This window comes from Lagopus muta, chromosome 8, assembly GCF_023343835.1.
Source record: "Lagopus muta isolate bLagMut1 chromosome 8, bLagMut1 primary, whole genome shotgun sequence".
Classification (NCBI taxonomy): domain Eukaryota; kingdom Metazoa; phylum Chordata; class Aves; order Galliformes; family Phasianidae; genus Lagopus; species Lagopus muta.
Genome location: NC_064440.1, coordinates 2,306,582 through 2,331,937, shown reverse-complemented (window position 1 = coordinate 2,331,937; position 25,356 = coordinate 2,306,582). Strand labels below are relative to the sequence as shown.

The window sequence follows — 25,356 nt, the reverse complement described above, 5'->3', positions numbered from 1 at the left end:
TTTTAAATCCAGGTAATAGATGGCGCGATGCCCACATGCTCTGCTTTACAGGCTGCTACTAACTGAAATTTTGCTTTCTCAGAGGAGTTTGTCAAGATCTGTAAGAAAATTGCTTACATTGACACTTTAAAGATATTCAGAAGAACTATGAGAAGCTTCATATAGCAGACCCTCAATGTCAACCCCAGCAAAAGTAATTGCTAGGGCAGTGCAATGTATAACAGCAGTGAGATCACACAGTTGCTAAGTGCAAATGAGCAAAAGAGGCAAAGAAAGCCTTTCATGCTGTTCATACAGACCAAAATGATCACGTCTGTTTAAGAAACCATTAGGCATTGTATATAACAGTGCTGCTTTTGCCCAAAGCCAGGCTGAAGATGAGAAGTCCAGTTTTCAAGGCCACGCAAGATGAAACACTGAGGAAGAAATAGACTGGATACAGACTTGCTCATTCAAACAAAATCTGCAAATGCTGCTTCTCCTACTAAAGGAGGCATCAAAGAACAACTTATACATTCTCTCAATCTTGCCAGAAAGGTGTGTGAGTTCTCTTGCCCTTTCCTTTGCTTTCTCCATCATCTCTGAAGTTCATGCTGAGCAGTGTTTCATCTTGCGTGGCCAACCCTCACACCATCAGTCATTTCTGTAACATCACATGGTGCTTCATGTGTCCTGGGGTGCAGTCACAGTTTCTTCTGCCTTTGGGACTGCAGCCTGGTCTGTGACATCTGTTAAAAAAATGCTACTTGTGCCTAATGGAGAGCAGCTTAAAAAGACTATAATTAAGGATACGCCACGACTGTGTTCAGTCCAGGAAGCCAGGTCATTTCAGGTTCCCATAAATAGAAAGTGACAATGCAGTTGAAAAAAAGACTCAGATTTTTTTGTTGCACAATTTTTCCCCTCCTGTTCTTGATTTAATGCCAATGTAACCAAAAGATTGACCTACAAGGGCTCAGATTTCCTTCCTGTTTCTTCACTCCCATCTCCAAGTTTCAAATTAGTAAATTTATGTTATCTGCAAACCCTGCTATAGTTCTCTTAAACACAGTTATACACACTGTTGAATGAATCAGCAGTAAAAGAATGAGCTAACTCCCACAAAACACCATCAAAGGTTATATCAACATAGTGATGGCTTTTCAGAGTGGTTTCCTTAGAAAACAAAGCTAATGTAAATACATTAGTTAGTGACTTCTTCTTAGCCTGTTTTTCCAATTCAGCAGTAATTTTGAACCATGGACCAATTTCAACCCTATTGAATCATAGAATCACAGAATGGCCTGGGTTGCAAAGGAGCACAGTGCTCACCCAGTTCCAACCCCCTGCTGTGTGCAGGTCACCAACCAGCATCCAGGCTGCCCAGAGCCACATCCAGCCTGGCCTTGAATGCCTGCAGGGATGGGGCATCCACAGCCTCCTTGGGCAACCTGTGCCAGTGCCTCACCACCCTGTGTGTGAACAACTTCCTCCTAATATCCAACCTAAACGTCCCCTGTCTCAGTTTAAAGCCATTCCCCCTTGTCCTATCACTGTCCACCCTCACAAACAGCCATTCCCCCTCCTGTTTCTACGCTCCCTTCAAGTACTGGAAGGCCACCATGAGGTCTCCCCAGAGCCTTCTCTTCTCCAAGCTAAACAAGCCCAGTTCCATCAACCTTCGAATGAAAGGATGGAAATCTCAATGCCATTAAGGATAGCTGAAGTGCAAATCAGAGGTGCTCAAAACGCTGCCCTGCTGTAAGCATCAGACTCCAGCGAAAGGTGCCAAGCTGAAGTTTCCCTAATTACCACTATCATCAGTTCTAACTCCATCTGTTTCAGAAAAACTAAGTTTGCCCATATCTTGAACAGGACCAGAAGCACTCAGTTGTTTGGTTTCATGAAGGACCCATCACAAAGAATTGAGAGGCAGCAACTCACAGCTGCTAAAGTCTCTGGACTAAACACCATACTTATTTCACTTGCTTGCTACAGACAAGAACAGGCAATTCAGAGGCATGTCATCAGTCCGGAAGATTTTATTTGGCAACATACTTCATTTACCTCAAGCTCCACAATATCTTGAACCACAGCATTTGCCATGAATATGATACTAATCCTCAAGGGTGGACTCACTGTGACACACACTCATACAGCCATGTCCTGAAGTCAGATTCATCTAGTAGGCAAGCACAGTCACAGTAAGGCTTTTGAGTCCCTGAACAAAATGAAGACAAGCAGCCATCTACACCGGTACAAGAAAATCCCATAGCATGCTCTGCTCAGAAGGGCTACTCTACCCCGACACCACAGAGACTCTTGCCAAAACAGGGCTCCCTCTTTGAACTTTCTACCTTCAGTGTCATCTCTCTCCCTCCCCTGCGATAGCACTCAGCTCACTAGCAGTAAAAGAGCCATCTTACTGATTTCTCAGCATGGCAATAGTGCTGCCTTTCGACCTCTTTCTGAAGAGCAGGAGTGTATTAATTTCTAATGGCAAGCCCTCACTGCATATTAATAAGTCAGCAAATGAATAGCACGTACTTTATTATTCGTGCTGCAGCTCGCACAACAAGCCAAGGTGACAGACAAGCACTGGAAAAAAAAACTAAACTCTATCAAAAAGCTTACATATGCTCCGAGTTACTGAAAAACACGTTCCATCCAGGCAGCTATTTTAGGCTTCCGTAAACCGACAGGTGTCTACACTGTGCTTACATTATAGCCCTTAATCTATGAAATTGGATTTGCAGCCAGCGCTTCGTGAGGAACGAATGTGCCTAACAGCCACAAAGACCTATATTCCATATTCTCTGTACATTTAGCTGGCTTCAATTTGTAGGACACAGACACAACAGAAATGCCCACATGCTCCTTCTAAATTTTCTCCAAGTTTTAATGGCCACAAAGTAGAAGGAGGATTGGTTTTATTGCTTAATTATTGTTCTGAGTGTCCTTGTACTTAAGCAAAGCTTTAGCAATATGTTATTTTTCCTTAGAAAGCTGAGCTGCAACCAGCATATTTAAATAGCAAACAAACTGCTGCTAGCTCAAAGAGAATCTAACAGCTAATGATTCAAGCATGGGTTAAATAAAAGCGTTATCAATAGTTCCCCTATTCAGTATGTCTGTTTTGACTGTAAAAACAAAAACTCACCAGCTGTACAGAAAGGATTTTTCCTGCAGTCTCCAAACAGAGCAGATTATTTCACCACAAACGTTGGCAAGTCTTTGTCTGACAGACAGAACTCCTTACTTGGTCAAATCTCTTCATCGAGGACCTGTTAACAGAAAATATTTGGAAGGTTTTACTTATTCCAGATAATATATATGGATTAAACCACTGTAAATTATTGCTAAGTTCAAACTGTCTGGAGAATTCAACCCTGAACATTATGTTATTTCTTCAGGATGATCCCTCAAACTATCTCTGGAATTAAAATTAGCTGCTTCACTATCAGTTTCCTACTGAATCCAAGCTACCAAGTACTCTTTATCATGTGAACTTCCACACGTCCTCCTACAGACCATAAAACACAACCAGCAAAACAGTCCCTTTTCAGCAGTGTGACGTTTTTTCACAGGATCACAGAACTGCCCTGGTTGGAAGGGACCTCAAGGATGATGAATCTCCAATCCTCCACCACAGGCAGGGCCACCAACTTCCACATTTCATAGCAGCCCAGGCTGCCCAGGGCCCCATCCGACCTGGCCTTGAACACCTCCAGGGATGGACGGGGCATCACAGCCTCTCTGGGCAGTGCCATATTGTTATCTCCCTTTTGAAATAACGAAGCTGACTTGTGGAATAGGGAATTCCAGCAAACCCCCAGCCTTGGTACCACCTAGATCAGACTGCCTGGCCATTGATGCTCTAGGAAGATTCCTTCCCTCTTACTGACCGTTACAAATTTCTACATCGCTGCATGACATAAACATCAAACAACAAATTTTATAACAAACACTTAGCATAACTTCTTAGTGGAAGATACAACTCCTGCCTGACCTTGTTATCCCTGAACTAGAATGAAAGTTGGATTTAGCAAGCAGAAGGAAAAAACAAAATAGAAGGAAAGAAATTTATGCTTTATTCCAGCAAAAGCATTAATCCTTTCTGCCCTTTTAGGAACTAGTTACTTATTTCCCTTAAGAAATTCAGCAGTAAGTAGAGAGATTGCATAATTCTAAGTAAAACAAAGGAAACTTTACTTTGTTTTTATTAGGATATAGGAGTTACCATACAAACAAATCTCTAAAATAGATCAGTTTTTATTCCCCAAATAAGGAACGGAAGGGATGCACCCTTCACCAGACTTCCTTGAAAACTCAAAAAGGTAAAATATATATATCTGTCCAGCACACTCAGATGTTTTTCTTAAAATTCTAAAGGAAAACAAACATTAAATGATAAAGTGATCTGTTAAAGGAGTCTTCTGCCTCTGTGAACCCTTCCAGAAACACGAGGCAGTGTTCTGAAGTGCAGGAAGCACTCAGCGTGGTGTCAGAGGTCAGCCTCAGAAGAGGAGCTATTCACTGAAGAAGATGGTGATGTCAGCTCTAAACATGAGATGGAAAGGATCCAGGAAACTCGTTAGTTCTGCAACCATTCAGGAACAAATATTTAACTGGGAATTCAGCACAGAGACCAACGTGGAACAGGGAAGGGATTTCCGTAGAGATACAAAGTAGGAATTAAATAAGAAATGCAGGTCAGGGCCCACAAGCAATAGGTCTTGTTCTGCTCGTTCTTCCAGCTGCTGCACCAAGATGAAGCATCAGCAGCAGTTGGGCACCTGCATTCTGCATCAACTCTACTGAGTACTGAGGATGAAGCATCCTGGCTCCTTTGCATGGTAGCTGGGCTCTGAAAATGAAAACCTACATCTTGAAGGGAAAGCATAACTTCAGTGAAATTACTTCATGTTTGAACCCCCCGTAGCCTGATTGCATTATCACAGTGTAGGACTGAAAGAATTGGTATTCTATTCTACTGGCATTTTTTATATACAACACAAACAAGGCTGACCCCCACGAGCAGCTGATTGCTGATGCACTGAGCTCAGAGCAGCTCAACTCAAGCATCTTTCAGCAGATGAGCCTCAAAATTTGAGCTCATTTCTCTCAAGCACTGTTTTCATAGCTGTCATTATTTTTTTTCCCTGGAATATCAACAACCATAACCTACTTTAAAAACTGCCACCCAGTATCAACACAGCTTTCTTGCTTTGTACTCCCAATGTCACATTTACAGGCAAAATCAGCTCTTTGCTCAAAATGAGTAATTCTCTTCCAGAAAAAATCACACTGGGGCTTTTCCTCCGTGGGAAAACGCGAGTTTTTGATACCCCAGATGATATGTTCAGATAATTCCCAGGTTCCAGTACTGTTCTCCACATGGGGTTATTTTCTCAAATGCATTTTGTAATGCTATGCATCAGCATGAGTGGAAAATCATTCCCCTTGACGTGGTGTACATGCACAAGCACATAGGTGCACGTGCACACACGTTAATGTACACGGAACCACATGCTATTTACACAAGCTAAGTGTAACCAGCCTGTGATTAGTACCTAAGGATACACAAGGAAATGCTGTATTTTGGAGTGACAAAGAAGCATTCTTCTTCCTCCCCCTGAATTAGCTGAGTCCTAACACAGGCCTTCTGTCTTAAGAAAAAACAGTTATGTTTGTAGATGACTCCCTTTTGAAAGTTTGTTATCTACATGTAACAACCAGAAACCTTCCCAGAGTTACCAAGAAGTGAATTCATCCAGGACTGAAGAAGACTGGCCCAGAATGTTCCAACCTCACTTTTGATAAAAGGACCTGGTAACAAGTTCTATTACACTCAAGAGAAAACTGAATATAAAACTCATGTCTTAGCAATTTAAGTGAAAGTGTTGCCCTTCTGCATGGCTGAAAGCTTCACACTGCTGAGAATAAACTTGCAGACAGCAATGACAGCTGTGGGAATGATGCCACATATGAAAAAATGTTTAAACTTCCCTCACAGATGACAACAGGAGCAGTCACCCAGCAAAGCAGCATTCTGCTCAGGTACAGGTCAGCTGAGACAAGGAGAAACTTTCTGGAGCGAGGCTTTAATCGAGAGGAAATAGAAAGCCAAAGTCAGTTTTTGAGGGTAATCCTTTAAAGTAAGGAAGAACGCTTAAAAACAAAGTTTAAAATTAAGAAACGATTAAATTCCACATTAAGCTAATCCATGTAATCCATAAGCAGAGATACGCCAGAGTAAAACTGAAAGCTTCAAAGTAATCTCTAGAAGTTAGGGAAAAATGCAGAAGAAAGGAAAGAAACATGCATTAGGCACCTCCTTCCTGCATCAGTGACAAAAAGCAAATACCCACACTGAGCCATTTGCTCAGAGTAAAGGTCAGCATATAGCATGCATCACCTTTAAATTAATTCACCCAAAATTACGTGACAGACACTGCACTGCACCATTCTCTGAGATTCCTGTTAATCATCAAATCTGGAAAGTGTATGTTTTTAACAAGATTAGAGGAAGATGTAGGGAAGAAGCCGTGATGTGGAATTCCTGCTGTGCTCATGGCTACTCGCACTGAAGTGCTGAAGTCTCAAGCAGGTGCAAATTCAGGAAGCACACCCAGAAAGCACACCTGGCAGCTGCAGCAGAGCTGTTTCTTTCTTTCTCTGTAGCTCCTGTCCCTACAGAGCGATCAAGAGGAGTGTGAAATGCCAGACTGCTGCCTGCAAAATGGTGGCATGGTCCAGCACGTGGGCAGCCCATGGCACTAAGTGTGCATCCTGGGTACCTGACTCCTCCATGCTGCCCTCAGAAAGGCTCCTGCTGGATCCCACCCTACCCCGAAACCAACACACTCAGTACATGCGGCTCTCTGAGGCCAGATGGCTGCACCAGAGGCTAATTCACAACATGAGGACTGTGGGCTTTGCAGGGCAGCACTGTGCGCACATTGGACACAGCTCTGTATGCACGTGTTTACTTTTTGCTGCAAAGATGCCATGATGTCAGCTTCCCCAACCGCTCCTGCAGCTCCTCTGGGCAGGGAACAGTGGGTGCAGGAATGGTTGGAATGCATTTGCTGTAGTGCACGTTTCTGCTCTGCAATCACTTGGAGTTTCCTGTCAGACTGCAGGGAGAAAACAGGCTTCTTTTAACAGCCAGTGCATGTAGGTCTCCATATCTTATCCATTATCTACACTATACCTAGGTGCGTACCTGCACAACAAAGACCCCGGGGCCCATGGAGCAGCACCGCAGGGCTTCTGCAGGGCTCAGAGTTGGGCCCAAGGGCTTGCACTGCTTCCCAGGGACTGTGCCGTGTTCCCAGGGAAGGACTGTTGCTCCTCAAAAGGAAGGAACCTGGTTTGCATCTTTTCTTTTTTGAAATACTCCACTCTACTACAGTTAATGCTTTAAAAACCAGTTTCTTACTCCAAGCATTACAGTTGGTTCATACATGCCATTTTTATCTGCCGGTTGACATCCGAAATCCACTGCTGCTCTACAAGGCTCCAAGTTTGTATTGTTAGATATATTCCTTAAATGTCATCTACAGAGGTTACTGCCTTCCAATATCTAAAAGCAACTGCAGCTGTATCTACCTAAAAAAGGAAAATGAGTTCCATTTATATTGTATTCACAATGCTAAAACCAAAAGCATCTATGGATTCCAAATTATTGAAGTATGCAGCTATTTTTGCTTCCGCTATAATTGTGATGAAAATAACCACCAAAAAATAGTAACGTATTTCATAACCAGCAGCAGAGTGCTAAAAGCCCATCCCAGTTCTTGTTGATGTTTCCTCTGGATTTTTCAAAGCATGACGATATGAATCTGCAGATTATGATTCTGGAGTGTTTGTGGCATACATGAAAAGTCACAAGACTTGCAAAGCACTGCTCTCAAATATCCACAGCCCAGATCGCTCTGTTCTGATAAGAAATCAAAGGGAAGCCAGGGTGAGGCTCAGCACATCACTGTTCTTGCTAGAAACTTCCCACGAGGGCATTTTCACTTGATCACAGGACAGAACATTACGTTATTCTGGCCATTTCCAACCCGGCTTCTTCCTACAGCACAGTCCCAAGTGAAGGGTATCATTTTGGTATGAACTGACAAAGAAAGGAAAGTCATCCATTCTCAACACTGCCACCCTTCAGTATTTCACATGGGCTCCCCGTGCAGTGCCACGCCGTTCCTGCTAGCTCTAACCTCTCTGCTGTTTACAACCTTGGAATGTTTGCAACTAGAAGGCAAAGCTGCACAAATTGTAAAGGGAAAAGTCAGCCACAGAAAGGTGTTAAATAATGGCACTCTGAGCTACAACAGCGACACAAAACACTTTCACAAGTACATTTTTGAATGCAATAATATAGAGTGTTAGTTAAACAAAGATGTTGGCACCAAAGAGACTGTAAAATTATTCAGAACGAGTGTTCATAAGGGCTAATGTATGGAGAGCACTAAGTTGTAAGTTTAATTTAAAAGTTCAGCTGCTTTAAACTGCAAGCGAATAGGAAGCATTCTGTGCCCAGATCAGCGCGCTGCCCAGACACCCACAGTGCCTCCCGTGGCACCAGGCCTGGGGCTGATGGCCTTTCACACCTTGCAGTGAAACATGAATTTATTAGGAAAGAACTAATATCCCACCACTGCAAAATGCAACAGGCCGCTGCTCAACTGGCCAGGGATGTGTATTTGTACCCCACAGTGATCACATTTCTTAAATCACATCATCAAAGCAGCTACTCTAATATTTTGTGAGTGTCATTACGAGTTATTTTGCAAAAATTCAAAAGAAAAATGGCAGAGACTTGAATATTTATTTTGCAGAATTCATCTTTTTTTTTGCAGTGGAACTTTCCTTAATGGTCAATATCTCCACTTCCAAAACAACCAGACAACCTTTCTGCTGTTATTTTGGCAGTATCCCTGTTCCTGTTCTACTCACTGGGAAAGAAAATCTCTTCTGCTTCCAGGGATTTCTACTCCACTCACATGCATTAAAGGAGCATCACTGTTGCTCAACAGAAATGAAAAGAACCAGACATCACTGGTAGGACACCACACATCCATCAGCTAACAAGATCACCGCCAGCAGCAGCAGCACAACTTCTATTCTATGATTTTTTAATGATTTCAGGTGGGATAATATCAATGTTACTGTGAAGGCAGTGTGGAACTGGGTCTGGCAGGTGGGACCTCACCACATCTGTGCAGCTCCTGTCTGCCCATTGGACACAACTGAGAGCCACAGTTCCACTTCCCCAAAACAGCCAGAAATACGTTAGGGTTGTTTGGTGAGAGCATCACTGTGGAAAATGAAGTGTTAGGATTAAACTGCAAAACATACATGATCTACTAATGCTTTACAACAAATGCGTGGCAGGGGAAAAGTGGAGTGATCTCTTGAAGACAAAACTCTCCCTGCTGGGCAGATAAAGGTTGCAGCTAATTCACAGTAAAGCCAAAGTAACTCTGAGGACTGCAGTGCCTCTACCTGAGATCTGTGTCAGTACCCATCTCATTTTCCTTAATAGGATCCCATGGATTTTTTTAAAAGTTGATCCAAAATCAGATAGCTTTCTTTCTTAGGTTCTATATTGACCGAGTTTTCTTTACTGTTTGGATTTTAGGGTTAAATTCAGAAGACTTATTATGTCATTACATTTGCCATTACTTCTATGTGAACAGAGACTATTCATAGCCTGATGGAAAAAAAATTAAAAATCCTCTTGTTTAATAAAATATATATGCAAACATCTTTAAAACCATCTGCCCATTAGATGTTTGTATTTTCACTTTATTTCAGTGCAGCTGATGACAGACAGGCTGCCCTTAGTATGCACGTTTCCAAACTTTTCATCTTCCTAAGTCACACAGCAGTAACTGCGAAGCTTTAATGCTTACAGCGTTCCTTCCTGCTGTGTCAGCACTCAGCTGGTTAAACTTTGACCCCTGGGGTTTCTCACCACCCTTAGAACAAACACTGCTTGCAGAACAGCCAGCTTCTTGCATCCACACGTGAGCAAACACTGTCACTGAGCCAATACATGGAGAGCTATCAAACAGCTTAGATCCTCGCACTGCAGTCAGAAAGCCATTTTCTGTACTTTAAGAAGAAACTAGCACTGCACATGCAGGTGTTTCCCATTATGTGGTAATATATTTTTGCTGCTCCAGAAGTGCACCCATGGGTGCACAGGATCCCCATCCTCCAGCACAGAATGTCACCTCGTGGCTGTCACACCATAAGGTCATGCTGCAGGCAGCCCCAGCGCTCCTTTGTAGGCAGAACAGAACATTTCCCAGGGAAAAGATCTGATTTTGACACCCATGTGTTTTTCTCATGCCACTCCACGTCCAGTAGAGTGCTGCCAGGGGATTTTAAGCACCACGCAGTGCCCAGCTCCCACATGCACACATAACCTTGCCCTTGGTCTAGGAAACAAACACAACTAAAAAGTTAGGGAAAGTTCCCAGGAGAAGAGTGAAATGTAAGAACCTGCAATAGGCATTTGCATCACCAGAAAAAATTGTGTAGGGATCTGTAAGCATCCAGCAAAGTACAGATTGGTACAGAGCAGAGGAAGCAGAACATCAGCAGCTGTGCTGCTGTGACAGAGGTGGGGAAGTCAGAATAGTTGTGACAGCCACAGCCTTCCACAGATGTGCAACCAACACGTTTACCAGTCTGCACTGAAATCAGACCTGAAATCAGTGGCTCTATGAGATGCATGCATATTCCTATGAGGCAGTATTGAGGAGATGTGTGGGTGCCACTGGTCACTGCAGGTGGCTACTGCACAAGAACTGTTCTCCTCGCTCCAGAGCACACAGTCACACAGGGCTGCTCCATGACTCAGGAAAGCAGTCACACACAGTTCAAGGCACGTGCACAGAGAATGTGCTCAGCATAGCCCCGCTCAGCTGTCCTCACCAGGACAATGAATTTTTCAGACATCCCTTACCCCATTTGCCAGGTTTGGCTCAGCTTTCGTAAGCAAACACAACTACAGCACTTCATGTCAAATTAGCTAATAGACAGATCCCTGAATAGAAAACAAGAACACCTACGGATGCATACAGCATATGCAACTTGCTGTAAGAAGAAGATGCATTACCACCCTGCACAATAATTAAAATATGACTGGGAAGCAGATAAGTGCTATAAATACTTCCATTTTTATATTTATGTTTTTGCTTTCTGTAATTCAGAAGGTGGTAGAACCTAAACAAGTGTGGTACAACTTGGAAAGCTGATACACGTATAGAGTGATGGAATTTTATTGCCAAACCATGGAGACACGTATCACATATCACACAAACCTGGGCAGATATTGGCACAGACCTACTCTTAGCTGCTAGCCCAGAAATGGTACCATAAATTAGAACCAAAAGCCAAACAGACTGCTAAAAATGTAGCTTCCTGAAGCATTACAAACCCATCTGAGTGATGTGGCATCCACACACTGACCTGTTCCATAAAGATCACAGCCATGAGAGTTGCTATGTTACAGTAACATAGAATCATTTAGGTTGGCAAAGCACCCTAAGATGATCGAGTCTATGCTACCATACCCACTACTAAGCCATGTCCCATGCCAACAGCAAAAGACACACACTTTTGGGCACAATATTTTAAGAGTATGCATACGATGCAGGTACACTACCAGAAACTCCAACATAGGCATTCATTTTTGTCTTGCATCTCCTCTAGGATGGTTAAGGTGCTTTATGTATCCACACTTGCTGGCACTGTACATCTGCTAAAGTCTTATTCCTTCATTTTTGTATTGTTTAATAAGGTTTCTTACACAGTTATAAGGCTTAGCTAGAGCAGGCTTCATACAGAACAGAAGATTGGTTTACAAACTATCATTTTTGCTATGTATTCAATAAGCAAAGAGAAATAATACAAACCTGGTATCTGTAGGACTATATCTTACAAAATTGGTTTTAGAGATCGTATTTATCAATGCATCCCCCTTACAGCTGCACTACACCAGCCTAGCATGAAAGCACTAAAGGATCTTTCCTTCCATAAATCCAATTAGTATTAATTGAAGCTACATCCACATTTTGAAAGAGAAATGCACGCTAAGAAGTGGCTTATCATAGTAGGTTAATTCACCTATACCAACTATTAAACATAAGAGCGGTGAGAAACAGAAGTCAGTCAGCTCCACACTGAGATCACTGCTGAGGCAGAGCTGCTGCTGAGCTGCATGCACACTCAGAGCTTCATAAGCAGTGCCATCAGTTGTTGTTCCTGCCCCTGGAATGATCTCTGTACAAACTCACCTCAGCAATCATCAGATTTTCTCGTCTTTAATCAGCAAATATTGCTGAAAATTCTGATTTGGGGGAAGTACACGTTAAATACACCTCCTTACTATGTATAGATATACTTCACATTTCAAAGTAAACGATACAGCAACATACACGAATCTCTTGATGTATTTGCTACCCTGTTTGCTATAAATTACTTACTCTGGAACTTTATTCATGAGAAACAGAAGGGAAAAGAAAATGAATCTGATCTATTTTAAGAAATGTAAAGTATCTAACAACTCAGGAGCAGCTCCTTGCCCTCGAAGAAGAACGCACTTCATTCTATTGAAATACACACCAACACAGATTGAAACAGTCACCTGTGCTTTGTGGCTGTGTCTGTAGGGAACAGCATTCACGTTTGGTGAGTTATCTGAAAATGAGTATTAATGCAGACAAACGTCCAGCCCAGCTATTACAGCATCAATTACTGTTATTTAACACACGTGGAGCATAACAGGAAAGAAAAGCCAACAAAAAAGCCTATGTTGATATTCTTTTGTGAAACTGAATCCAAAGACATTAAGCAATGCTGAAAATAAAGGAAGATCACAGCTGAGAGCAGGTCCCAATGGCAGTTAACAGGGATGAGCTTCTTGTTGGGTGCTGCATCCAAGTGAGACACGGAACAAAATGACATCATGGTATTGGCATGGAAATCAAACCATTCTGAAAAAGCAGATATTTATATTATGTATATATATGCACATACATGTACGTAGTTATGTAGTAAAGGTGAATCAAGGTGTTACAAAGACTTGGAGAACGGAAGAACACAAAGAAAAGTTTGCACAAACTGCAGAGTAAGAACAGAAAAATCCAGCAAGAAAACCTTGAGCAATCAATTCAAACCACAACCTATTCAGGAATAACTTCTGGGCAGAAGAAATAAGTTTGGCAAATCCTAATGCTTTCTGAATTCCTTGTTCACCTATCACACATGTAATCTAAGTAGCTGGATTTTCACACCTATTTTGCACCCCACATCCAAAGGTCGTGTGATAACAATGCAGCCCTTTGTGGTACTACAAACAGCAGAGATAGCATCACAGTGTTGCTCCTCCTCGTGAGAAAGAGCAAAACTTCCACTGTAATCTTACTGCCTTGAATACTTGAACACAGAATATTTGCAACAGCTGTTAGTGCAGTGGAAGAGAGAGGAATTACTCTGTCTCCAGCAGCAGAGATACTGTTTAAGTATAGGGAGAGGAAAAATAAGAAGGAAATAAGATGGAGATGAGAAAAGATAGAAAATGTAGGTATGTTTCAAGCTCAGAACACACTTTATAGCAGAACTGAATTAAAAATTCTTCAAGTTTTATGATGGGAATGCTGACAGACCCCTGAAATACAGCAACGTTTGTGGGCATCACTGTACTAAAGTAGGATTTAAGTTGTTTTTTTTCACTACTTTGATTTGTGCACAGGTCACGTGCGAATAAAACTCCCTATCAGTAAACCTCATTATCTTTGCCAGAAAGGCACTTCTTTTTACCTAACCTGCACAGTTTTTAGGCACAAGTTATTGTCTCCATCACCTCTTTCCTCGTGCATCGTTATTGGTGGAAGTGCCCCAAGAGGTAAAAGCTGAAAGAAGGTCTCCACTGCCAGCTGAATTCCCTGCTGACAGCGCTGGGGCTGTGACACAGCGGCATGGGAAACACTCTTGGCTCCTTCCCAAGCTTCTTTTCTCTTTGATTATATCCCCATGGGGTGCTTAGGAAGCTTAAATGCTATGCAGGATTTTAAAGCAAAAGAAGGGAGAGCAACAGACTCAACAAGAAAACTACTATCACTATTGGATTTGTGAGAAAAGAAATCAGACTTTAGGTCAAAAGTATTTTTCAATCTATTTTGATTCGCCAGTTCTGGAAATATCAGGCTAACTTTAGTTGGAGCAAAAAGACATTGAGAAACAGCTTCTGTGCTCATATTAAGTGAAATACAGAAAAAGCACTGTGTGGTAAATTTAGAAATATTCCCTGGTCAGAATCTCACCCCAGGGTTAAGCCATTGTTACTGCTTCCTTTCCTTTATACAAGTAATTGTTAGTAAATAGCTACATGACAAAGTTATTAGAAGTTTCTTTTAATCATGTGAAGAATTGAAAGCACTGTGTACAGTTAAGGCTGACAAGTGTTCTCAACAGTAAAATTGAGCAGTGTTGAACGCGTACACAGGCATGAGGGCCTTCACTTCCATTTGGAATGAGAGAGAATGGCCTCAAGTTACACCAGGGGAGGCTCAGGGTGGGCGTTAGGAACAATTTCTTCTCCATAATAGAGTCCAAGCTCTGGCACAGCTGTACAGAGTGGGGGTCACCATCCCTGGGGCCATCCCAGAGCCATGGGGATGGAAGCTCACTGGGAGCTCACTGAGGGCTCCACAGACACAGATTTTAACACGATACCAGCTTAGTAAAGAATTAACACTGTTTGGTTATTAGTGGTGATGAAACAAACGACACTGCGTTTTTTTTATATTGAAAAGGACACAGGATGGAAGAAATAACCTCTCATGTCCTCTACACAGAGGATGCGCTCTACCTTCGAAACATTCATTTTGCCACCCTACAGTGTGGATATCCAGCTGAATTATATGGCCAAAGCAGTGAGAAATATCTGAGCTTTTACACTAGAAACTACAAATTGCTTTATAAATTACAGCAAGGAAATGTGCAGAATGAGTGTTTCCTCTTATCATTCTACACATGCCACTTGCACAATACATTTCCAAGAAGAGCAATGTTACAGTTATACGAAAGAAGGATTCACAAGGGCAAAAATAAGAATGTTTGGTGTGAAAAAGATGTGTTTATATACAATCACTGCATATAAAATAATTAAAAATTGGAAGATACATCTTACAGGGGCTCTGGGCAGCCTGGTCTAGTATTAAATGTGGAGGTTGGTGGCCCTGCATGTGGCAGGAGGGTTGGAGATTCATCATTCTTGAAGTCCCTTCCAACCCTGGCCATTCTGTGATTCTGTGAAACAACCTGAACCAAAAAGCATTTGCCTGTACTTAACTGGAACATGAGTTATTCCAGTTAGAGCAATGTGATAAAATATCATTTTACTAGTTATCTTCTGCCTTAGAGCTTAATCTGAGCCACATGCAGATGCACAAAACCTTTGTTTTGTAAAGTGTAGGACTTACCCTACAAAAAGAAAAGTGAGAGGAAATCACAAGTCTCTCTCACATTGGTAAATCCTGATGGAGTTGCAGATTTTGCACAGTATGCATCCTTTTGCTTTATCCAAAACCAGTAATTCTATAGCTCCACACTGCTGTTTTACTCACTGTAAACATTGCTTGGTTTTGATCCACTTCCTTTGTAAAACTAAGCTGCTTTTTCACATGGCTCAGGGGAATTCTGTTAACCATATTGATGCTGCTCCATTACTTGTAAAAGTGTTACTGCCTTACCCCTCCCTGTTTGCCCTCTCTCACAGAGAGGGAAAGTTGGCACCACTGGAAGCTCACTGAGGACTACTGGCTCCATGGACAGGTCATCACATCATTTTTTATTATCTAAGCCAGCACTTGTGGTTTTCCCTTCTTTGGTACTCCGTGGTCCCATGTTCCTTCTCCAGGATTTACCCAGAATCTACAATGGCCAGGAAAAGGCAAGAGGTGTGAATCAGCTTCTAAATGAATTAAATGGATGGTATGCTTTATGGTTAGCTCAATGGCCTAAGTGCTAGGAGCTTCACTGAGAATTAAGAAACCAGAAGCTCACTGGATCTCGTTCAGGGTCTCCTCAAGTAAGTGTTAGAAATCAGTAACAGCCTAAAAATCTCATATTCCAAATTCTACTCCAATGTGGATATGGCTCTGCAATCCTAGCCTTATCCCTTCATTACACACTAAAGATTAGATATATCCTGTTTTTCAGCATGCATATCTAAGTTTCATTCTAGTTCTAAATTTCATCTGCACGTACCTTCTAATTCATCTCAAAATAAAAATAATTTCCTACTTTATTTATATTCCTTTCTCAGTGTTATTAGTAGCACAGAATATCTACTGAAGGGGTAGTTACAAAAAGCCCTTTCCTCTCTTCTATCTGTTCTATCACAGAACTATCTGCCTGTACAGAAGTCAACATGAACAAAAGGAAGGCCTTTTCTTCATCTGTGCTCACCCTAACAACAAAACTTTCCCCTTCTTGCCATCACAATTCTGACAACCTGTAGGAAACAGACAGTGATTGCTGGGAGCTCGAGAAATGAACTTCATTGCTAACAGCAGAGCCGGCGTTTCCCAGTTCCAATCAAGTCTCAGCCTGGAAAAAAACAGGGAGCAACAAAAATGAATGCTAAGAACACTTAGGTTTCTGCTGATAGACACAGAAGTGTGTTGAGGAGTTCTGGAAATGCCAAACCAGCTGCCCTGGGAAGAGGGATATCCAAGCTGCTTCATGGTCTTAGAAAATTCATCCAGAATACTGAGTCCCTAAATGCCTTTCAAAATTCAGTCCACAACACTGCTCCCACTTCTGAGAAAGATTTCTAATTCTGCTTAGCCAGCCGGAACAGGAGAAAACAGGTATCTGCAAACAGATGACTTCTTAAAAGCAGATGTTTCATAATGTCTATATTTATCTGCAGCTCCCAATAAAAAAAGAGGAAATTAATATTTTTACCAGTGCTATGTATAGATTCCAGTATTTTTTTCTCATTTTATTCTTCTTCAAGATACAAACAAGCAACATGCATTCGTTTCACTTCCTATACACCGATGGCTTGCATATATACCAATATATGCCATAAACACTCGTTCAATTTATGTAAACAGAAAATTAATGGGGGTTCTCTGAGATTGTTACAGCCACCTATGCCCATCTAGTTCCATTTTCCCATGTAATACTGCACAGCTTAATCATTTTCTAACCTCTTCCAACCATAACAACCTGTGACTCTGTAACACCTGGCCCATTTGCTGTACACAAGACCAAATTGCAGCAACGCCAATGAACACCCATCTACTCACACACCACCTCTGCCACAAAGAGCCCAGCACCGTTTACTTCCAATAGCTCCTATCCTTTGCACTTTTCTGTTTTCTGAAAGACCAAAGAACAACTTCACCCAGTCAGTGACACGCAGTAATATCCACCATGTGCTGTGAGTGAAATTCAGCTGTTCCATCACAAGTACGCTGTAAGGTACCTGTAAATGTTTCTGGATTGGTGCTGCAATGGGGCTTTTACTGAGTGGACTAGTGATAGCTGTGAATGCTACTAAAAATCACTAAGTCAGCACTAACACTTCAATCACAAGATACATTTTAACCTTCTACATTGGCTCCCATTGCTTTAAACTGCTCTATGCTTACACACACATGAATGGACCTTCTCTGAGCGGCTCCTGCTGATGCACAAGACACAGTCAAGCCCTGAGCCCAGCAAGCAGTGCTCCAGAGCAGTGAGAACCCACTTGGCAGCTGAAGGAGGAACGTTTCCTCAAGAAGCAGTGAGTGTCCCAATCTGAACTGCCATTTGGGTGGACTTGCCTTTATTCAAAAAGCTCTGTGCAAGGACATCTGCCAACATTTAACTTCCGTCTTTCATCTGAAATTTCTCAGGAGAGAAAAGGAAAACAATCACATCTGATTCCACATCTGATTCAACTTGAACAGAAGCTTCAGGGCATTCTCTTTCTGTCACTGACCACGTTTACTTTACACAGGATCCAAAATAAAGAGTCAGATAGGAAACAAAAGCAGTGCAGCAACCGAATTGCACAGATGTACACCCATCTCCTGCAGGACCCTTTCAAATCAGCTCTAGTTTGTGGTGTCAGATCCAGCGCCAGAGTTGGAAGGGTCTGTGCAGCCTCACCTGTGTGCTGTGCAGCAGGAGAGAGAAAGGATGGGGTTCATTAGTGCAAGGATGCTGCCTTCCTACTATACTTGTATTGATTACTGCAAGTGAACAGTAGAAACAATTGATATTTTAATCACTAATAATAAAACTCCAAGGGAAAAAAACTGAATAAACTACAGATACCTGTCTTTTTTTATCTCGAGTTTCCCAGTGAATGCACCGAAGCAATGGCTGAAATAACTTTTAGTGCACCAGAGGGCCCCAAGATTCCAAAGAGCAAAAACCTCCCAAATTACAGGCACACACACATGCATAAATGCATTCCCTCTCTCGTTGCACTGTGGCGTCAGCAGTCTGACTCACAGCCTTTAAGTACAGCAAGGTCAGTGCTGCAGCTCCCTACAACATTACCCACCATCCCAGGCGTTTAATGTATCTATTAAATTTCCATTTTATTATCCTTAGCTAAAATGTATAGCAATAATGGTACATCAAATAAAGCATCTTGGTTCCATAATTCCCAGACAAAAGCAAAATAAAGCAGCAAAGCATTTGCTTATTTTCTATGAGTTAGTGTTGCCTACAATGAAAGAACAAGCAATTGGAGATCATGGCAATGCTCACACACCGAGGCAGTGTGAAGCTAACAGAGCTGCCCAACACAAAGACCTTTGCAGCATGAGGTACCAAGCAGAGAACAACATGCACTGGAAAAGACCTGAGAAGAAAATGCCATGAATTGGAATTGCATCAGTATTTCTACGTTATGACAGTTTCACTGTGAAACGTGTTCTGATGCCTTCTGATGCCACCAGGAAGAACAATGTGTTATTGTCTCTAATCAACTTTTTGCATTCGTTTTCTATAGCATAATGTATTTTGATTAATCCTGCAAGAAAGAGCAACGCTGACACAGGAGGTTGGCATTGACTCAGCATCCCAAAGCTTCCACTGCTTTCAGTATGCAGGAATCCACGATCCTGTCTGCAGCTTGGAGTTTGCCCTCTCTTAGACACAGCAAATGTCACATTAGGAAATACAACATCAGATAATATCATTTGTTTTTATGATGGTTGGTTACACTTGACTGTCATAATAAACTCCTGTAGCCTGCATGCACAAAGAAAATGTTCTTTACAGTGTGATCCAATGATGGAGTGATGGGCATTTTCCATGTGTTAAGCTGCTGTAAAAGTCTCACTGGCCTGCAGTTTATCTAATCTGCACTCCCTGCTGACTCTGAGAAAGATGGGCTGCCATGCAGTGGGGTTATTTGCACAAGGCTGTTATTGATCAGCAGAAATGATCTGTGTAGTTTATCTCTGCTGATTTGATTTTTACTGTTCCCTATCCTTTGCATAATGAGGACCTCCAGGCTAATTCTGGTAGATTTTTATCCACTGAAGTCATCACCATGTCCTAATTCCAAGCACTTTTTTGTTGGCTGCAGCTTAAAGGCCCAGCCCAGCAGGACGGTGCTGAGTCCCGCAGCCCCTCCCAGCTCTCCCTTTGCACAAGGGCAGTGCTGCTGACAGGCCTGATCTTGCTTAACTCCATCTACCTGCACCGAAGCAAAAAAACTTTTTGCAGAGGGCAAATTGTGCGTTGCATGTTTCATCATTCACCTTGCCCGGGGCTGACTGCAGTTTGGCCCTCAGACAAGCAATGTACAGATGAAGGATGTGAGCTGCTGAGGGGAGGAGACATCTCACCTGATGAGGAAGTTGGAGACAGATATTTTTTTCTCCATTGATCCAATGGAGATAGCTCCCTGAGCACACGTTGCTTTGGCTAAAGGAGATTTGGACCTGGAAACCGCTCATCAAAAGGCACTGGATTGTATAGAATTGACAGCGTCAAACTATGTTGAAATTTACCCCACAGAATGGTGGAAAATTACTCTGCTTCTGAGCCTTCTCTTTCCAGAAGAGTATATGCCAAGGAAGAAAGGAGTTGGATTAAAGGACAGCAGAGCAAAGGAGACAGCTTCCAATGAACAGTATTCTTCTAATAAACTTGCACATAGGCCTTGAAATGCTGCCCACTCAAATCTGTATAATATCAGTCACATCTGGATTTATTTATTTACTCATAATAATTCTTACTGTTGCTATTTAAAGAACCTCTCTGTACATTCAGCAAATGGTAGACATATGCACCGGTCCCCTAAAAAACAACAAAGTCACTTTCTAACTTCCTGGGAACCTTTACTGCTGATTTTCCAGTCCCAGTAGCAGGCTGCATTTCTGTTTCACCCAATTTCTTTTCCATCCATCAATATTCTATTGTCTGCAAACTGTTCAGTGTGGTTTCATAACCAATTTCCAAACTGCAGCAGGCACTGCAAGAAAGATGGGATTTTACTCAAAGCTGTCCCGTAAGCAAGTATGACAAACGCACAAATTATCTTCATGTGTTTTCACTTGCAATAATACTTGTGAAAATGAGAACTTCACGGGGAATTTTAACTCTAGATACCTCTTTTAGATGTGAAATACATGATACGAACTATTTAAATGTATATGATTGCTAGCTAAGTACGCAGAGGAGTATGAGTCTAAAAAAAGACTATTCCTATAAATACAAAAATAAATGGTGCCCTTATTGCACAAAACCTGGGTGCAGCTACTCCCTCACACAGTGCCAAGAGAATTTAATCATGACTTAAAATGAGAGACGGGGAATCACGAGCTGCTTTTTCTTTTTCTTTTTTTTTTTTTCCCTCCTTCTTAAACTCATTGGGAACAAAGGTTCCAGTTTAACAGTTTGTGTGTCCAGGAGCCAGGGAAGCAGACCCAGCAGGAGGCAGAGCAGCACAGACCCACGCAGCCACCGCAGTGCTGGTGCAGCCTCAGGATGTGCTGGCAAGGACCACCAGCTCTCCCCACCCAAATGCAGCTCCAGCTGGTGCCAGCCCAGCACCAAACCCCAACTTTGGAGGAGTTAGTAAAAAAACAACAAACCCTTCATCTGATATCTCGATAGACCTGAACCAATAGTACAGATCAGAAAGAAAAAAAACCCCACATTGTTTTTTTTTAATTTAACAAGTGAATCAGTCAGACTCAGCACTCTAATTTCCTCATTTCCTATAATTAACTGAGCTTTCAACACCTCTTCTAATTTACTGATGATTATCTTTTTATTCACCAATCTAGATTAGAACATAACTGACATTCTTTGCTACCCACCGGTTCAGATGTTCTCATCTCCCTTCCTCTACAGATAAGTAGTAATAGTTCTCTGGTGGATTTGTTTTCTTTCCTCTCACCCATGACAGAATGCCATGCATGTTATGGAGAACTTGAAATCCTACAAAACCAGCTGCAGTTGCCCTCCTCTGCTCACTGTGTGCTCCTTTATAAAAAATCAGCTCCTTGTTTGAACCTGAATTACATTTCTCCTTGCAAAGGGGAATCCATTTTATCAACGTGTTTGTTCCTCTCTCCTGCACAGAGCGTGCAGCAAACCTTTCATGCTTTGACACAGGAACGCAGCACGCTGAAAATCAATCATGTTAATGGCAAGAAGACTTTTTTAGGTAATTCCCAGCGCTTCTGATGACGCGAATGTGTTTCAAGATTCCAAGAAAGAACAGGAACGGAAGAAGTTCTTACTAGAGATAGAAACAAAATATGTTTCAGAATTGTATAGAGGTTTGGTTTTTACTTGTTTTTTAAATGTTACTCACTGCTTTTCCTCCCTCTGCTTTCTAGTAACGGATAGCCATGTCTTTATCCAACTTTTTGAAAGAACAGCACCTGGGTGACAGTGACATGGGAACCCAGCACACTGTGAGCACAGCCAAACAGCCAGGCAGTGATTCTGCAGAAGTTTGAGCTCTCTGCATTCTTCTAATCTAACTGTATGATCTTGGCTCTCCAGGTCCCTTCCCGACCTTCTCCTAACTTTCTTTCCTAGCTCTGCTTCTGTAGCTTTCCTATTCTGGTTCATTTTCTTTGTTTGTGGACACCTTACAAATTTTGCTGCCCACGCTATCTCTTAGGCAACAAAGGCCATGCAGGAGATGATATCCACAGTCTTGGAGATTTTCAGATGAAGTAAGCTCTGAAGGAATATAAGCTGTTTTAATAGGAAATGCCAGAGAAACAACAAGCAGATAATTTTCTAAGTTTCTGCAATAATTTTCCAAGTGATCACAATATCCTTCAAGACCTGAAGATGAAAATGAGAACACAAATGAAATTCAGAGAGAACAAACATGCAGTGCTTTTGGCAGAGACCAGATTTATGCTCACATCCTCAGAATAAGCATAATACCAGCCTTCATAGGACGAGCATCCCCGAACACCTTGTTTGACCCAGGAAATACATATCTGCAAATGTGATCAACTTTTATCTCCAACCCAATCTTCACACACTTGCCTGCCCTCTCATGAATCAGACCACTTGCTATTATTCCTCACCTAATTTCAGCTATCCTATTCTGTAGTCCACAGTAATTACTGTACTGTTGTAACACACATTCCTTGAGAAAATTAACGTGTTTCGTAAGAATTACTGGCAGTTGGGCTAAGTGGGTCTATAGAGCCCTTCTCTTCCTTCTCTTCAGTGTTAGGCTGGTTGATCTGTCTGCAAACAGGAATTGATCTGCAGTCTGTATATTAATGACTCACAATCTATCATTTCAGAGCTCACTCATCTCAGAATTAAATTCAGCTTCTCTCTTAAGCCTCCCCATGAATGGGTAGGCATCCAGCTTAAAGTGCTTTGCATAAGCAATTAACCCTCCACGTAGCTCTCTGTACCACCACAGACAGGATCACCAGTTTTAATGGATATTGTTTTTAATGCTCATGCTTTCTTAAAACCTTCACACCTCAGTAGTATCTAAGTTGAGCAGCTGTTTCTGTGTAAGCTGTGGCCATCACAGCTGTTATTATCTGGAGATCTGCTCACTACCTCCCTCATCTCTGTGAGGGCAGAAGCATTTCTATACCATTCTTCATGAGCATTTTTTCCTCATAGGCTCTCAGCTTCACTCTTTCTCTACAAACCCACCTCTTACTCACTACTTAGAAGACTGACTTCCAACTCTGAGCAGCCTACAACCCAGAATTCATCTGCCTTTCACACTTCCAAATAGACCTGTTACAATTCCCCTGTTGCTATTCCTCGTGCGTGCGAATTATTTCCTATGAACATGAGAAAGATGCCCAGCCATCCCCTTCCCATCCCCAGCTGAAGGCTGTCCTTTGCATGTCACCTATTGAAGTCCCAGATGTTCCATTCCAGCCTCTGTCTCTCCAGCTGACTGGCTGCAATACAGTGCTGCCAGGAGCTTCCTTGTTTTACTGACTTCATACTTGCATTTGTCTTGGGATGGCTGCACCAACCCCTTCACGCACCTAACACAGCCTGAGGCAGGAAGTTTTGACAGCCTCCTTCTCTACTGCCACGTTTACACACCTGGCTGTGTGTAAATAACTTACATTAAAGCAGACAATGTGAAAAGCAAATCTTTTCACAACTGTGCAAATGAGAAAGGAATACCAGCCGCGCTGCAAAAAGCAGAAGCCCAGCACAGTGCTAGGTGCAGCAGTGCCTTGCTGCACTCACTGACTGCTTTCAGAGGGGAGTGCATTTTACACTTTCAGAATCATTTCTGAGCTGCAGGTTTTCTTCTGGTCTCTCAGATGTGTGCAAACTCCAGCAACAGCAACAAAACAATGCATCTCAATTTATGACTAAAGGAAATTTTTGGCACCCTGAGCACACTGCTGTATTTACTGATTTTACAGTGTAAACACATATGTTGCCAGACAGATGGACCTTTCCCCCCAGCTTTCAGCAATGGGTGTCTCATCAGGGAAGGGATTAAGATCTTAAAATCTTTAAACAAGGTTTCACAGCCCATGCCATGGGCAGCCACCCCTAAAGGCTGGGATTATTAGACGCAAAGTGTGTGCTTTCAGGGAGCAGCCAGGCCACACTAAACAGATAATTCAGCAGTGTTTTAATTACATTACAGAAAAAGGGTTAACAACAGATTTTACTATCAACTGCAGCCAGGTGGCTTTGCAAGACAAAACTGGGGCTTTTCAGTCCATGCAATGAAACTCCTGAATTATCTGTGATGTGAACAGCGAGGTCTGTGATCTTAAACACACCAGCTCTCATTTGAAGCTGCTTTTCCAAATCAGGCACAAGATTGAATTATTTTCGAGGCACTCTGAAATATGAAAATACGTGTAATAAAATTATGTAAACATAAAGCGTGGATTTATGGGTACAGCAAATTTAGCATTAAGGCACTTACGGAGGTGCCAGCATAGAAACTTCTTACACTTAAGCCTTGTTTGGTCAAAGATCCACTACAATGTTTGTAGAATGACTGTCCCTGTTACGATAACCAATCTGTCTTGAAAAGCAGCATGAATAATACACTTCTCCATGTTTACCTACGGCAGGCTTGATGCAAAGCTCAGCATCAACACTGCGGAGCCATCAGAACTACTGAGCTTCTGTGAGCAGCACACCCATTTCTGTTATTTCACCTGGGGATGTTTTCTCACCACGTAGCAGATTCTGTAGCTGGTTTCAGAGACAAAAAACTGTAAACCTACATGTTGGGTAGAGCCAGAAAGCCTCATCTTTGTTTTGCTCTCAAATTTACTTCAAACACACTACAGTCTTTCACAGGTGAGAAACCACATATGAACTGCAAAGCAAAGCTCTGCTGTGACTGGGAGCATGGCAGGCATAGGATTTCTGTCTCAGATTTGAGAAGTTACCCATTATTTTTTTAATGCAAGAATGTGTAAGGGAAGGTAGTGAGGGTGGATGTGTAAATGGATTTGAGAGTAAAGGAAAATGGCAGAAAAGGAAGAAGAGAAGCACAAAGGACAATAGAAGAAATCTTATTTTACAACAAGCAGAAAGTGACAGGAGTAAGAAACGTGCTATTTCCTAAAGAAAAACAAGCTGCTATATTCAGTTTAGGCTGAATAGGTTCAGATGAAAGCTCTCTTAACAATCTAAGATGCTGAAAAGTCAGAAACTGTACAAACAGTGCTTTCTGTTGTGTACTTGCTGCCTCCATCCTACGACCTTGTGTGCAACAGAAACGTGCACAGCGAGCATGTCAGTTGCATGCTGATGGTCTTGCATAGAAGACTTCAAATTTGTTTTGAAGTGCTCATTATAAAGGTTGATAATCTAACAGTGTGAGATGGCTCC

General features: G+C 42.1%; 1 long non-coding RNA gene across 1 annotated transcript in view; it reads right to left on the bottom strand.

The window, feature by feature from the left end:
• LOC125696793 (uncharacterized) overlaps positions 1–25,356 on the bottom strand; it is a 125,130-nt gene that overhangs the window by 60,924 nt on the left and 38,850 nt on the right. Inside the window, exon 2 of the long non-coding RNA XR_007378537.1 lies at positions 3,140–3,263. This is a non-coding gene — a long non-coding RNA (uncharacterized LOC125696793). The remainder of the gene's footprint in view (positions 1–3,139; positions 3,264–25,356) is intronic.